We start from the raw sequence: 16,270 nt of genomic DNA, 5'->3' as shown, positions 1-16,270 counted from the left end.
AAATACGGTAGTAAATAGTTGGTAAATACGCTGTCCTAATAATGTTTGATATAATGTCTTTTTCTCTTTGTCGATATAAATCAGATTAGCTCACGTTCAGTCACTGCATTATATCTGTCATCTCTACAGAGGCTTTGCGTTTTATTGCTTTCTAATTCAAAACAGGGTGACGTCTGTCACGTGCCGTGCTATAGGCCTAGGGCCTAGACCTTCAATCAGTTAATCATATTCATATCAGGTTTAAAGTAGTACTATTAGTTCCAAAGTTGTATTTGTAGTAGAAGCACAGTAAAAACAACACTTACCATGCTTTTACCACAGTAACATTAGTTTTACTGTGATAAGTGTAGTAAAAAGACAGTAATCACAAAACTTACCATGCTTTTACCACACTATTGGTAGTTTTAATGTGATATTTGTTGTAAATGCATATTAACCACAACACTTACCATGCTTTTAATGCTTAATTATGTAACATCCAATATTTGTAAGGTAAATCAGTAATTTTACTTTTACTATTATTAAAAATATTATACATAATGATATTTTCTTTTCTCTTTTTTCAGCTGAAAAGACCAAAAGGGCCTTTCGGACTCAGTCAGCCCATTATTGTTTGAGGACAAGTAAACGGAGGAGATGGACAGCTGCAAAGGCAAATATTCGCAATGGTATGTGTTGGATTTAACCCTAAATCAAACATTTTATCAAGCATTTGTTGTTTCTTAAACCTTTTCTCACAAAACCCATAGCCCAATCAGTACGAACATAGTCTCAAAGTCTTAATTCACAAGATTTAACAAGTTGTCAAATTTGTACGATACTCATACATATTTGTATACTCGTACATAATCCTGCAGCTTTTACTCCTAGTGCTGTCATTGGCTACTGCCTCAATTCCTGTACATATTTATTGCGATATTTGTAAATCAGTTGCGCCTCTTCTTGGAAAGTAGTCGTATGTCCCACACACTGTCAGAAAGTTTATATTAATTGCATTGTATTCATTAAAATTATTACAAATTGGTCCCTGTCTGTTCATGTTCCAATGATACATGATGTCTCTCCACACCTCATAACCTACCTCTGTTTGCAAGAGTGGAAAAGCTTATCTGACATTATCATGTCACATGACATCAGATACTCGATTATTTTGTCATAATTAGATCAATTACACTGCTGATAACTGTCCCGTTTGCATGTAAATCATGTTATTTTTAAACGAGTTCATATGATTATTGCTTGCTATTAAAGACATACTTTTATTCATAGAAATGCCCACATATCAGTGAACTTATTACATAAATATGCTTTTAACATTTAATTATGCAACACTCTTTACAGAAATAAATCCTACAGTTATATATAAACTGACTACTCTCAAGTAATGTATTACAATTACCTTCCTTTCTGTTTTACAGGATTACTTAGTCTTTTTTTTTAAGATCTCTACAATATCAAACTCAACAGCTCTTTTAAGAGCCAACCCTCACAAGTATGGCAAGCCGTTTTAACTTTTATTCATTTCCAGGATATGAATCCTTGATATCAACAATTCAATTTTCACTAGTTAAAATGATAATTCTTGATATCAGGAATAATGTTTCTACTAGTAACAATGGCAATTTTTGATATCAGGAATTACATTTCAACTAGTAAAAATGTTCATTCTTGATATCAACAATTGAATTTTAACTAGTAAAAACTATAATTCTTGATATTAACAATTGAATTTCAACTAGTAAAAACTATAATTCTTGATATTAACAATTTATATCCTGGGAATGGCAATAGGCAAGCCGTTTTGACTTTTAATCATTCGCAGAATATGAATTCTTGATATCAACAACTAAATTTTCACTAGTTAAAATGATAGTTATTGATATCAGGAATTAGATTTCTACTAGTAACAATGGCAATTTTTGATATCAGGAATTACATTTCCACTAGTAACAATGCTAATTCTTGATATCAGCATTTACATTTTCACTAGTTAAAATGAAAATTCTTGATATCAACAATTCAATTTCAACTAGTAAAAACTATAATTCTTGATATCTGTAATTGTATTTTCACTAGTGAAATGTCACCATAGGCTGCCATTCAAAATCAATTGTTGATATCAAGAATTGATTTCTTACTAGTTAAAATTCCAGTTCACATATCAGAAATACAATTCTTACTAGTAAAAACCTTTATTTTTGATATCAAGAATTCAGTTGTCTATGGCAAGCCGTTTTAACTTTTATTCATTTCCAGGATATGAATTGTTGATATCAAGAATTATATTTTTGATATCAACAATTAAATTTTTTTATATCAAAAATGTAATTGTTGATATCAACAATTGAATTTTTGATATCAACAATTGAATTCTTGATATCAACAATTTAATTCTTGATATCAAAAATGTAATTCTTGATATCAACAATTGAATTCTTGATATCTGTAATTATATTTTCACTAGTGAAATCTCACCATAGGCTGCCATTCAAAATCAATTGTTGATATCAAGAATTGATTTCTTACTAGTAGAAATATAATTTTTGATATCAATAATTACATTGTTACTAGTAAAAATGTGAATTACTGATATCAATAATTCAATTGTCACTAGTTGAAATATATATTATTGATATCAACAATTGAATTGCTACTAGTAAAAAAATTCATTTTTGATATCTGAAAATGTATTTCTGATATCAATATAATTTCAGATATCTAAAATGGCTTTCTTACTAGTAACAATCACATTCATGATATCAGAAATTAACATTGTCACTAGTGAAAATGGAATTGTTGATATCAAAAATTAACATTGTTACTAGTAGCAATTCAATTGTTGATATCAAGAATAGACATTTCAACTAGTGACAACTGAATTCTTGATATCAAAAATAAAGGTTTTTACTAGTAAGAATTGTATTTCTGATATGTGTATTCAGAATTTTAACTAGTAAGAAATACATTTTTGATATCAACAATGGATTTTGAATGGCAGCCTATGGTGACATTTCACTAGTGAAAATACAATTACAGATATCAAGAATTATAGTTTTTACTAGTTGAAATTCAATTGTTGATATCAAGAATTATCATTTTAACTAGTGAAAATGTAAATGTTAAGTCTTCGTCGTCGGTTAGGAACCTGGGTGTGCTCTTTGATACCAATCTTTCATTTGAAAGTCACGTGTCTAGTATCTGTAAAACCGCATTTTTCCATCTTAAAAATATATCTAAATTACGTCATATGCTCTCATTGACAAATGCGGAACAATTAGTTCATGACATCAAGGCTAGATTATTGTAATGCTCTAATGGGTGGTTGCCCTGCACGCTTAAACAAATTACAGCTGGTCCAAAACGCAGCAGCTCGAGTTCTTACCAGAACCAGGAAGTATGACCATATTAGCCCAGTTCTGTCAACACTGCATTGGCTCCCTATTAAACATCGTATAAATTTTAAAATATTGCTGATTACTTACAAAGCACTAAATGGTTTAGCTCCGCAGTACTTGAGCGAGCTCTTAACGCATTATTGCCCTTCACGTCTATTGCAATCTCAAAATTCCGGCCAGTTGATAATACCTAGAATATCAAAATCGACTGCTGGCGGTAGATCCTTCTTCTGTTTAGCACCAAAACTTTGGAACAGTCTTCCTAACATTGTCCGGGAAGCAGACACACTCTGTCAGTTCAAAGCTAGACTAAAAACACATCTCTTTGACCTAGCATACACATAACACATTATAGACTTCTATAATTCCATATTAGGCTGCATAGATTAGGCCAGCCGGAACCGGGAACACTTCCCATAAATCCTGATGTACTCGTTACATCATAAGAAGAATGGCGTCTACGCTAATATTAGTCTCTCTGTTTTTGTCGAGGTTTACCGCAGTCCGTCGGATCCAGGCCGTATCCAGATCCGATGAAGGACCTGCGCCTGGACGCAACGACAACGCAGTCCTGAAGTATCAACTAGTCTCTCCTCTTCCGCCGGATCTAGGCCGTATCCAGATCCGATGAAGGACCTGCGCCTTGGCGCGACGACAATGCAGTACTGAAGTGTCAACCAGTCTCTCCGTTTCCTGAAGTGAGGTGGACCCCGGCCGTATCCAGATCAGATGGTGGATCTGCACCTGGACCCAACCATGACCCTGAAGTGCCAGCCTCATCAGCCCTGTGAAGGCCTCATCGACACGACCAATCTGACTTCTGACCTGTAATGCTGCCTCAATCATAATCATACACTGTTCGCTCGTTGGCCAGAGGAGAACTGTCCCCCGACTGAGCCTGGGTTCTCCCAAGGTTTTTTTTCTCCATTCTGTCACCTGATGGAGTTTTGGTTCCTTGCCACTGTTGCCTTGGCTTTTGGCTTGCTTAGTTGCTGACATTTAATATTCAACAATATTATTGATCTGCCTTATTAAGGGTGGACGATGATGCAATTTTCTTCTAGAAACAAACTTTGTTGTATTATTTTCATGTTATCAATGTAAAGCTGCTTTGATACCATCTGTATTGTAAAAAAGCGCTATATAAATAAAGGTGACTTGACTTGACTAAAAGCATGGTAAGTTTTGTGATTACTGTCTTTTTACTACACTTATCACAGTAAAACTAATGTTACTGTGGTAAAAGCATGGTAAGTGTTGTTTTTACTGTGCTTCTACTACAAATACAACTTTGGAACTAATAGTACTACTTTAAACCTGATATGAATATGATTAACTGATTGAAGGTCTAGGCCCTAGGCCTATAGCACGTAACGTGACAGACAGTATCACCCTGTTTTGAATTAGAAAGCAATAAAATGTAAAGCCTCCGTGGAGATGACAGATATAATGCAGTGACTGAACGTGAGCTAATCTGATTTATATCGACAAAGAGAAAAAGACATTATATCAAACATTATTAGGACAGCGCATTTACCAACTATTTACTACCGTATTTACTAACGTTACTTACCAACATCTGGCACACGTGAACTGATGCCAAATATCGCAATGTGTTCGGAATGAGACTTCTCCAGCGCGATTTCCTACTGATAAAATATAATTTTAAAAATATCAATAAACAGCAAAGCAATCCAGCTTCCCTGGCAATAAGACCTAAATAATAACATTAAAAGAAATATATAAACCATGATAAGTGAATAAATGTTGATTAAACAGCTTCACTGCTGCAGCCCGACAGGCAGAAAGAATCGTGCTGTGATCACGAAAGATGCTTCCCATTGAAATACATTAGTTTTAAAAACATGCTGACATCACAGTAATAACTAAATAAATCGTGTCCGTGTCATGAATCAATAGATTAAATTACGTGACCATATCACGAACTGCCGTGAGACTGGGTTGGAGACCCAGGCATTCTAGATGGCTGAGGATCCAAGATCTGTGAGTAACTGTGCCTCTGATTGTGCTATTACCAGCCAATCGTCAAGGTAGTTCAGTATTCGCACTCCCCGCTGTCTCAGGGGGGAAAGTGCTGCATTCATACACTTCGTGAATGTACGAGGAGCCAATGATAGGCTGAACGGTAGTACTGTGTACTGGTAAGCCTGTCCCTTGAAAGCGAATCTCAGAAATGGCCTGTGATGAGGCGATATTTGGATATGAAAATAAGCGTCTTTCAGATCCACTGAGAAAAACCAATCTCACGGGCGAATTTGCGCAAGGATATGTTTGGTCGTCAGCATTCTGAACGGGCGCTTGCTCAGCGCTTTGTTCAAGTGTCTGAGATCTAGGATGGGTCGGAGACCGCCATCCTTTTTCGGGATGAGGAAATAGCGACTGTAGAAACCCGACTCGCTTTGTAAGGGGGAAACTGTTTCGACAGCACCCTTCTCCAGCAGTTTGAGCACCTCGGTGCGGAGAACGTGTGAGACGTCTTTTCTCACTCTCGTCTCGACCATGGCTGAAAAGCGCAGCGGTCTGCGAGCAAACTGTAGCGAGTAGCCGTGTTTTATTATGTTCAACACCCATTTTGATATGTTGGGGATAGCTTCCCAGGCTTTGGCCCGTACAGCTAGGGGTTGAATAAAGGCTGGGGACGGGCCGCTGTGAGATAGGGGCCCAGCCGTCAGGCCATCTTGAGCTATTGATGCCGTGTGTACAGCGCTCATAAGCGGGGGCACAGGCTGCACAGCGGGCGTACCCATAGTCACATTTCCAGCATGAGCTAGAGGGAAAACTGATGCGGGAACAGTTTTTATGTGTAGAGGTGCGCACTGAAGAGTGGGCACACAATCTAGGTTTATTGTCTCTCCCGCACTGGTTGGGGGGAGAGTGAGCATCGAGTTGACAGTGTTTGTGTGTAGGGGTGTGTGTTATAAACCAGGCACGCTCGCTACTTTTATTAAACTTCCTGCGTGAGCTGGGGAAATACTTATGGCTGTGGGAACAGTGCTTGTGTGCAGGGGTGCGTACATGACAGTAGGCACGCGCGCTATATTTATGAAACTTCCAGCATGTTTGAGACTGTGGGAACAGTGCTTGTGTGTAGGGGTGCGTACATTGTCGTGGGAACGTGACCTACAAGTGACACAGACAGAAAAGGGCTCTTTTCGTGCTTTATGTGCGTCGCCGTTAAAACGGCATTTGTTTGCAGGTGAGCGTGTTTCGTAACCGGCCCATTGACTGCAATATAGACATTTCCAGCCACCTCTAAGAAGGGGACTGGGGAATGTTTGAGAAGCTTTGGGGAGATCGGTCCGGCCTCGGCGGGACTCAAACTCTCCCTTTTTCTTCCTGTGGCTAGGAAGGTTTTCGAGGCTCAGGGTCCAACGCAATCTTGGGTCGGGGTCCCCGCCTCTCAGGAAACTGCTGGCGCCTAGCGGTGACGGACTTCAGTCGCTGGCCGGGGCTGAGTGGCTGTCGGTGCTGCCTTCACATGCTGAGGCGGCGGCGCCTTCTTAGCCTCGGTGAAGCGCTCGGCGAAACAGCCCACTAGTGGAGATAGGCGAGTCAAGAAACGCCGCCTTATCTGTGTCTTTCATCTCCGTCAGCGTGAGCCAGAGGTGCCACTCGAGTACAGTCAGGTTCGCCATGCTGCGGCCAATGGACTGGGCTGTTCACTTTGTGGCTCGCAGGGCCAGGTCTGTGGCGCTGCGCAGATCCTTGAAAGCCTCCAAGTCAGGTCCAGACTCGTCCATAGAATGGAGAAGCTTGGCCTGAAACACTTGGAGGACAGCCATTGTGTGAAGTGCCGACGCAGCTTGACCGGCGGCGGCATATGCGCGGCCGGCGAGAGCTGAAGTAGTGCGGCAGGGCTTAGACGGATGAGAGGCTTTGGCCTTCCATCCAGCAGCAGTGGGCGGGCAGAGGTGAGCAGCCACGGCCTCTTCGAGGGGAGGAATCGCCTCATAGCCTTTATCCTTCGCGCCGTCCACAGAGGAGAGCGTCGATGAAAAAGAGTGCTTCAGGCGAGCTGAGTCTGCCTTCCACTCCACGGCTCGTCGTGTACTTCTGGGAAGGACGGGGTGGGTCTCTGCTGAGGGGCCTGCCAGCGCCCCTGCAGGAACCACTTGTCTAGTCTGCTGCGTGCAGGCTCTTCTGGGGAAGACCAATCGATCCCAAGGTCTTTGATGGCCCTGGAGAGAACACGAATGATCTCTTGTGCTGGCTTGGGTCGATGGTGCGGGGCCGGAAGCGGAGCCCGCCCAATCATCACAGTCGGATGCAGTGAGAGAAAGGCTGTCATCCTTGTCCTCGTCGTCGTCCGAAGCTCGAGACGAGACCTGCCACTCGCATAGAAGGGCGCTGGTCCACCTGCGTGAACTGGACCAGCGAGGAGGAATCATCCAGAGAGAGCGAGGCACGCGAGGACTGGGCCGGCATGATAACGCTCGTCTCCGTCTGCTCAGGCATCCTTTGTGAACGGCGTTTTTTCTTGCGCGGCTCGAGCAAAGGTAGAGAGAGAGCGGAAAGGGCGGGGTCATCCTCCAAGACGGCAAGGCGAGCCCGCAGTGTGGGGAGATCCATCAAATTGCACTCAGGGCAGCCGCCATGGTCACGGCCCAGGCAGGAAGCGCAGAGGATGTGACGGTCTCCACCGACGAGAGGACCTCTGCATGAGGCGCAGTTGGTGCGAGGCATTTGAAACAATGCCTCGCTGGAAATTTCTCTTTCCGAAATGTGTCGCGACGGCGAACACAGCAAGGAAAGGATACGGCGCGTCGGATGGCTCAGCAGAACAGCAGGCTGAAGGCGGCGAAGGAAGCCGGCGTTCTCAGACCTGCGAAGCAGGGGCTTGTTCCGCTGGATGCTCGTCGACGGCGGCGAAGGCTTCTAATCCAGAGATTCAGCAAAGTGGAGGTTCGCTGAAGGAGATTTTATCTAAAGACTCTGACGGACAATGGGCTCTTTTATAGCCTCTGGCCACGGCCATCCTGGCGCGAATTGCCCTGATTGGACGCCCCGTCATAGGTTCATGCAGTTGCCGCAGCACAGCATACACAGATGAGCGGCGAGCGCCGAGCTACACTGTGTTTCAAAAATTTGGCTTCAATATTCTCGAGAAAAGGAGTTTTCCCATAGCGTAAGCTACTTACGCAATAGGAGAGACCTCTCGAAAGGGAACAACTCCTTTTTCCGTTTTTTCGTTTAGAAAAACGGAAAAACGAAATTATTACTTGATTTTTGGTTTTCCGTTCTTGCACGGAAATCAGAAAAACCACTTGATATTCCGATTTTTCACTGTGGGTGGTGCTAAATCTGATTGGCAGGATATGCTGTAGAGTTATGTGGTATTTTCCTTTAAGGCCAGCCCCTCCTCCCATGACGTGTAACAGTGAGCACAGAAGGTGAAGCGGGCAGTTCAATAAACCAAGTGTACAGAGCAAGACGGTTTCTGTGTGTCTCCCTAACAAAAGCTACATGGTGTCAGAAGTGGGATAAAATAGCCCAGGGACTTTGCCGTATCGATCCGCTGGTCTTTGATGACAACATCGCCGATAACTGGAGCAAGTTTGAAAAGGAATGGAGCATATACTGCTATGCTGGCCTGTCAGATAAATCAAAGAAAGTACAAGCCTACACATTGTTAAACCTTGCCGGTCCTGAAGCGGTTGACAAGTCTGAAACATTTGAGTATGATGACGGCGAAGATCATGAGGATCCAGAGGTACTTCTAACTAAATTCTCTGAATTGTGCTTACCCGCAAAAAACGTCATCATGCATAGACACGCGTTTAATACCGCTGTTCAAAAACCAGGTGAATCTGTGCAAGCATACGTTTCCACTTTGAAAATTCTGGCAAAGAAATGTGAATTCGGATCACTGCAAGATGAACTCATTAGAGACCGCATAGTTTGCGGTATAGAAAATGACACTGTTCGCAAACAGTTACCCCGTGAAAAAAAACTCACCCTGGACTTGGCTGTTAACATATGTTTGCTGCATGAACAGTCTGAGAGAAGTCTGAAAGAGCTGAGAAAAGACACAAAGGTATATGCTCTGCAAAAAACACATTGCTCAAACTGTAATGGCCAACATCCTTCAGAAAAAAAACAAATGCTACGCATACAACAAACGCTGCAACAACTGTGGTAAACTAAACAACTTTGCGAGATGCTGCAGGTCAGCACCAACACAGCAAGTAGGTGCTAAAACAATATATCAGCCCAGGACCCAGCAAAGAGATAGAATACATGAGCTGGATGCACAACCTGATGAAAATATGCAGGACACTTTTTTCTGTGACCCTGTTGAGCTCTCCAGTCAAAAGGGTGAAATTTTCACAACTCTGAAATTAAAAAATGGAAATGGCCAACTGAAAGTAAAGGTTGATACAGGCGCCAAGTGTAATGTAATATCAAAACGGATGCTGAAAGGTTTGAATCACACCATACCTACCAACATAGCAGAGAAAGTCAATCTGGTGGCTTATGGAGGAGAGACAATTGACACTGAGGGAACAACAGTGTTGCAGTGCGTCCGTGGGGAATTTAAATTTCATGTGGTGGATCGTGATGTAAAACCCCTTCTTGGCCTACAGGATAGCATTGCTATGGGACTCATCCAACTGGGACCTGATGTACACATGCTGCATCATGAGGCACCGGAAGGTACGTGAATACAGAGATCTTTTCAAGTGACCCCTGTAGTCTGTGCACCCCGTAAAATACCAATAGCCATGAAAGAAACAGTAAAAGCAGAACTGAATCGCATGACTGAGCTGGGTGTGATAACACCCGTAACTGAGGCAACGGAGTGGGTATCAGCCATGGTTGCAGCCAAAAAAAAGATGGGTCAGTGAGGATTTGCATAGACCCAGTCCATCTTAACAAAGCCCTCCTCAGACCACGGCACCCCCTAAAAACGATTGAACAGATCATTGCAGACATGCCTGGTGCCAAAGTGTTTACAATTCTGGATGCTAAATGTGGATACTGGCAAATCCCCCTTGATGAAGCTTCATCCAAATTAACCACATTTATGTTCCCGTTTGGCCGTTACAGGTTCTTGAGGATGCCATATGGAATCTCAACAGGCAGTGAGGTCTTTCAGAGATCAATGGAGCAATTGTTTGCTGGAGAGCCTTGTGAAATTGTAGTTGACGACATTCTCATTTGGGGCCGGACACATGAGGAACACGATGATCGCTTGCAACAGGTACTGAACAAAATTCGTGCCATTAACATGAAACTCAACCCGGACAAATGCAGATTCAGAGTTAATTCGGTCCAGTACGTGGGCCACCTTCTGACTGCTGATGGTGTCAAACCTGACCCTGAAAAAACTAAAGCAGTATGTGATATGCCAACACCTCAGGAAAAACAAGCTCTGCAGCAGTTGTTGGGCATGACAAATTACTTATCCAAATTCATTCCACAGTACAATGACATCACTGGTCCTTTAAGACAGTTGCTTCATCAGGATTCGGAGTGGTGCTGGCATGAGACTCATGACAAGGCTTTTGCAAGACTGAAACAGGCTTTGACAAACCCCCCAGTTTTACACATCTGTACCAGTAGTTCTCTCTGCAGATGCCTCCCAACATGGCCTTGGTGCAGTATGCTTACAGCGAGGGCGGCCTGTGGCATGTGCATCGCGGGAACCTCACGCCCACTGAGTCCCGTTACGCTCAAATTGAAAAAGAAATGCTGGCACTTATGTTTGCAACAAAAAAAATTCCATGATTTTATTTATGGTCGCCCTGTCACTGTAGAAACTGATCATCAGCCCTTGATAACCATATTGAAGAAGCCACTCCACACTGCCTCACCCCGCCTGCAGGGTATGATGATGAAACTGCATCGATATCACCTAGATGCCATCTTCAAATGTGGTAAAGAGCTGTTTGTGGCTGATGCTTTGTTCCGGGCCCACCTCTCCACAACAGACCCACAACTCACTGATGACCTGCTGGAGGTCATGACTGTCCAGGTACTATCTTCCCGTCGTGTAGATGAACTCAGGGCTGCTGTGCAAAAAGATGTCACATGCCAACAGCTTTCTGACATGATTAGAAACGGCTGGCCAGCCACCTCAAAAGAACTTCCATATTCCTTGCGTCCCTTCTTTTCAATGAGAGACGAGCTGACCATTCAGGATGACTTGCTGCTTCGTGGGGAGAGATTCATTATTCCACCTGCGCTGCAGAAATTTTATGTAGGCCAGTTACATCAAGGTCATCCTGGTATTATAGCAACAAAGCGCAGGGCTAAGGAAATGATGTATTGGCCATCGATGTACATTGATAGAGATCTCTCGTTGCGCACCCTGCAATGCACTCAAACCTCATCAGACAAAAGAACCACTGCAGCTCCATGAAGTCCCGGATCTTCCCTGGTCTTTCACGGCTGCTGACCTGTTTGATTGGCATGGAAAGACACATTTAGTCCTCGTGGATTCATTCTCTGGCTGGTGTGAGCTGGATTACCTTCCTGACATGAGAAGCATCACGGTTATTGCAAAACTGAAAAGACATTTTGCAGTACATGGTGTCCCACACACTTTAATGACTGATAATGCTACTCAGTTTGTGTGCAAGGATTTTGAAGATTTTGCACACACATGGGACTTTAAGCATATTCGCAGCAGCCCTCACTATCCCCAATCCAATGGACTGGCTGAGCGTGCAGTGAGATCTGCCAAACATCTTCTGGAAAAATGCTACCGTGATCATACTGACATCCGTGCTGCACTTCTCCATGTTCGTAATCTTCCCCGAGATGGTTTACCATCCCCTGCACAATGCCTTCTTTCCAGACAAACGAGGACCTTCCTCCCAGTGACCAAAGCAATGCTTCAGCCTGTTGTTCACACAAACGTAAAGGACACCATCACAAAACAACGACTGAGGGGAAAAGACTATTATGACAGAAATGCTCATCAGCTCCCTGCACTGAACCCAGGGCAAACTGTCAGGATGCAGACAGCACGTGGTTTTGACAGGTTAGCAACTGTGGTTTCCCCTGCCCAGCACCAAATAGCTACATTGTGACATCACAAGGTGTCAAGTACATCAGGAACAGACGGCATCTCCTCCACGTCTCAGAATCCCGTCCAGCTGACTTTGAAGATGATCTCCCAGTGGTGACTAATACTGAGACATTCGCAACACCATCCAATACTGAGGGGCCCATGCGGCAACCACTGTCCCCTAAAGTGGATTGTTACACTGACAAAGAAGGCAAACATTCAGTGGTGACTCGTTCTGGAAGAGTCAGCCGTCCTAACGAATGTTACAAAGACTATGTTATGACCTGATTGAAAGGTGCTATGCACTCTCATATTGCCTCATAAATGGTACTCAGGTTATGTTCTGTTATTAGTTATACTTAATCTTGCATTTTGCAATCTCATGTTATGTTATGTCATTGGTTATACTTAATTTTGTATTTTGCAATGTCTTCTGGTCTTCTCTAAAAGAGGGGGGATGTAGAGTTATGTGGTATGTTCCTTTAAGGCCCCTCCTCCCATCACTGCATGAAAATTGGGATTTCCGACCCCGTAAACGGCCGTAAATCTCCCTAATTTTCGGCAGTTAACGACAATTTACAGCCTGTGAACGTCGCGTTCGTCTGTGCCGAATATTGTCGGAAACGAACCATGACGTATGCAGAGCGCTCGCGCCGGAGGTGTGAATGGCTCTAATTACCATATGAATAGCAGCTCCCGCCAGAGAAAGGCTTTAATTTCCTCACTCACTATTGGTTGAACCCACGTGGTTTAAACAAGAAAAATCACTCGTGATTGGTTGGCAGATCTGTTACTATTGGTCACCCTCGCTCATTATAAATTAAAAAAATTATAATATTCATATAAATAATAATATATAAATTATTTATTTATATTCATAATATGCTATTCTGTGGTATATTCATGTCATTGTTAACCTATGGACTACACTATTATTACCATCAAGGACATGAATTTATAAAGGAAAGGAAAATTTGCCAGGGACATGCTGTTTATTCAAAGAAAGAGCTTTATTAGCACAAACACAAAACAATATACACCTATGTACAAAGCATAGATCATCTGCACACACAACAAATTGGAAGCTCAGTGTCTGTTTTCATCTTCGGAGCTGTAGGTGACTAGCGGCGTTCTCTCTGAATTCGATCCACTTTGAAAACGTCTGTGGTGCGTTGCCCTGTATTTAGGAGTCGCCTCTAATCTCGACTGCAGCGTAGCACAGAGCTCTGTGAGCTCCTGGCTGGTGGTTGAACTTCATCGGACATCAGATCTATGGTGGCGCACTTCCAAATGCCCACGTCATCCTCACCTAGCACACCGTCTCGCTTCTAGCAGCTGTAAAAACAACCAATACAGACAATCAGTACTGTGATGCACTGTGTATGGACACAAAACATCTATTAATGCACGTGAAAAATAGTCACATTGACTAAAAATCTTACCCTCTTTCTTCTCGCTCGACTCCGAGCTGAACTCTTCACAGCTTCGGCCTGCAATGCCAGATCTGGTTGTTTGTACCTGAAGCTCCTGTGTACTGTCTCGTAGTATGTCTTACAGGCAGCTGGAAAACAATTAAATGAGAGTGATATGAATAAAAACAACGCAAGTCAAAGTAAAATGAAACAAGGAGAAAATAGTAAAAGTTACTTACAATGTCGTCATGATCAGCGTCATGAAAATCTGGACTTGCAGACATAGCTCTGAGTAAATGTGAGGTTATGCCCTCGTTATGAGGCGAGGTTACTCTATGGAAACAAAATGTATGATTAAGATCGTAAACTATAACGGATCTATTTTCTTATATAAGAGAATGAAAGCATATTCTTTGAATCTTACCTTTAAAATGTTTGTAAGTTTTTATGAAAGTAAAAAAATAAAAGAATGTAAGATTCTTTTATTTATTTTTTTACCTTGCTCCAGTTCGTAGCGCCCACAATTTGTCTCAGAGTTGAGAAGATGGCATACTGCTTCCTGTAAATTACAGGATTATTTACAATTATTAAACAAATAATAGCCATCAATCCCATGACCTCTTGCTTTATGATGAAATCATGAAAAACAGAATATTCTTACATTTCACAAGGCCTGACAGAATACAGCTGCAGGTAACTAGCGGCATTCTGTCTGAATTCGGTCCATTTTGCAGACGTCTGTGGTGCGTTGCCCTGTACTTTGGAGTCGCCTCTAATCTCGACTGCAGCGTGGCACAGAGCTCGGTGAGCTCCTGGCTGCGAAAGGACAGAGGTCGCACAATCCATCCAGACACCCCGCCGACGATGCTGTCTTCCTCATCAGACATCAGGTCTATGGTAGCACACTTCCGAAGGCCCACCTCATACTCAGCTAGCACACTCTGTCTCGCTTCTAGCAGCTGTAAAATCCAATAAAGACAATCAGTACTGCGCAATGCACTGCGTATGGACAACACACATCTATTAATGCACCTGAAAAATAGTCACATTGACCAAAAACGAATCTAATCTAATAAATCTTACCGTCTTTCTTCTCGCTCGACTCCGAGCTGAATTCACCTCAGCTTCCGCCTGCAATGCAAGATCTGGTTGTTTGTACCTGAAGCTCCTGCGCACTGTTGCGTAATATGTCTTAAAGGCAGCTGGAAAACAATTAATTGAGTGTGATATTAATAAGAACAACATAAGTCACAGTAAAATTAATAAGAACAACATAAGTCACAGTAAAATTAAACAATAAAGGAAAAAAAATGCAACCGGGTGAAATTGAAGAAATACACACCGGAAGCAAACTATGCTTTTTGAAATTGGGGTTTTATTCTGACTGCTGTTTAAAATAAGTGACAGCGGTCAATGGAAGCACAATTAAACAGATAAAAGTCTGATTAAGAAAAAAGTTTGCCTTGTTCGAAGAGATTTCACAAGAAAAAAAATAGATTTCACTAGTTTAAAAAAAAAAAAAAAAAAAGTTGTATAAACAGTTTACAGTAAATTTGAAGATGACAATCAAATGTCACAAAAAGCTTAACCAGTGGATCAATGCCCAAATCCACAGAATACTTAATTCAAACTGAAATGCAGTGTAATACACTGCAACTGGTCAGATTTAAATTGATTTCTCCAAACCAAAATATGTTACAATTAAATACGATAACACAAACTGGAATACGGCGGTGGCTGAGGTAGGCCTAAGTTACAAGAGAAATAAAAGCACTTTAACAAAGCCACAACCCACGTTTAATCATGCCATGCGGAACCAGAAATATGCATTTAACCATAAAGTTATACTGTATAATCACAGAATATAGATTCAACTCATTAACAGATTTATCAAATAAACATGCCATCAGTAATTTCCCCCATAAACCATGAAACGTACATACCCAATCCTATACCGTCCGATCACCACGAGGTTCACTCGTCACACATGCTCCAAATAAATCTATAAACAAAAATGTATACATCAAATGTTCTTTTAACTTCGCTTCACAACTTATTTGTGCATATTAAAGATATTGGAGTAATATTTACCAAGAAAGAAGAACGTATAACACAGAATCCGATCGATGCACGCACAGTCACGGAGCTCTCCTGAACAGTGTAAAATGGCTTCCGTTCTCTGGTCGCGCGCACGCGTCCAGCACAAGTGAATAGTATCGCGAGAAGAGAGGGATTTCTTAAAGGGGCCACAAACATTTTTAATGCAAAATAGAAACGAGGTATATTTACACTACTACTAGGCCAGAAAAGTAACAAAAAAGTTACTTACACACAATATCGTCATTATCAGCATCATGTCAATTGATCTAAGTAAAAATATATGCACAGAATTGAGAAAATAGTATTTATAGAGATAAATTGTGGCCTAT

General features: G+C 42.0%; 1 long non-coding RNA gene across 1 annotated transcript; it reads right to left on the bottom strand.

Moving 5' to 3' along the window:
- Window positions 1-13,426: 13,426 nt before the first annotated feature.
- Window positions 13,427-16,026, bottom strand: LOC311090063. Its single transcript, XR_014607824.1, has 8 exons — window positions 15,933-16,026; window positions 15,785-15,843; window positions 14,925-15,043; window positions 14,503-14,800; window positions 14,340-14,400; window positions 14,081-14,174; window positions 13,872-13,990; window positions 13,427-13,764 (listed from the first exon to the last, which is right to left on the bottom strand). It is a non-coding gene; the product is annotated as an uncharacterized lncRNA (long non-coding RNA).
- Window positions 16,027-16,270: the final 244 nt, after the last annotated feature.

Source organism: Abramis brama (assembly GCF_963993115.1).
Source record: "Abramis brama genome assembly, chromosome: 9".
Classification (NCBI taxonomy): Eukaryota; Metazoa; Chordata; class Actinopteri; order Cypriniformes; family Leuciscidae; genus Abramis; species Abramis brama.
This window is presented reverse-complemented; position numbering and strand designations above follow the sequence as displayed.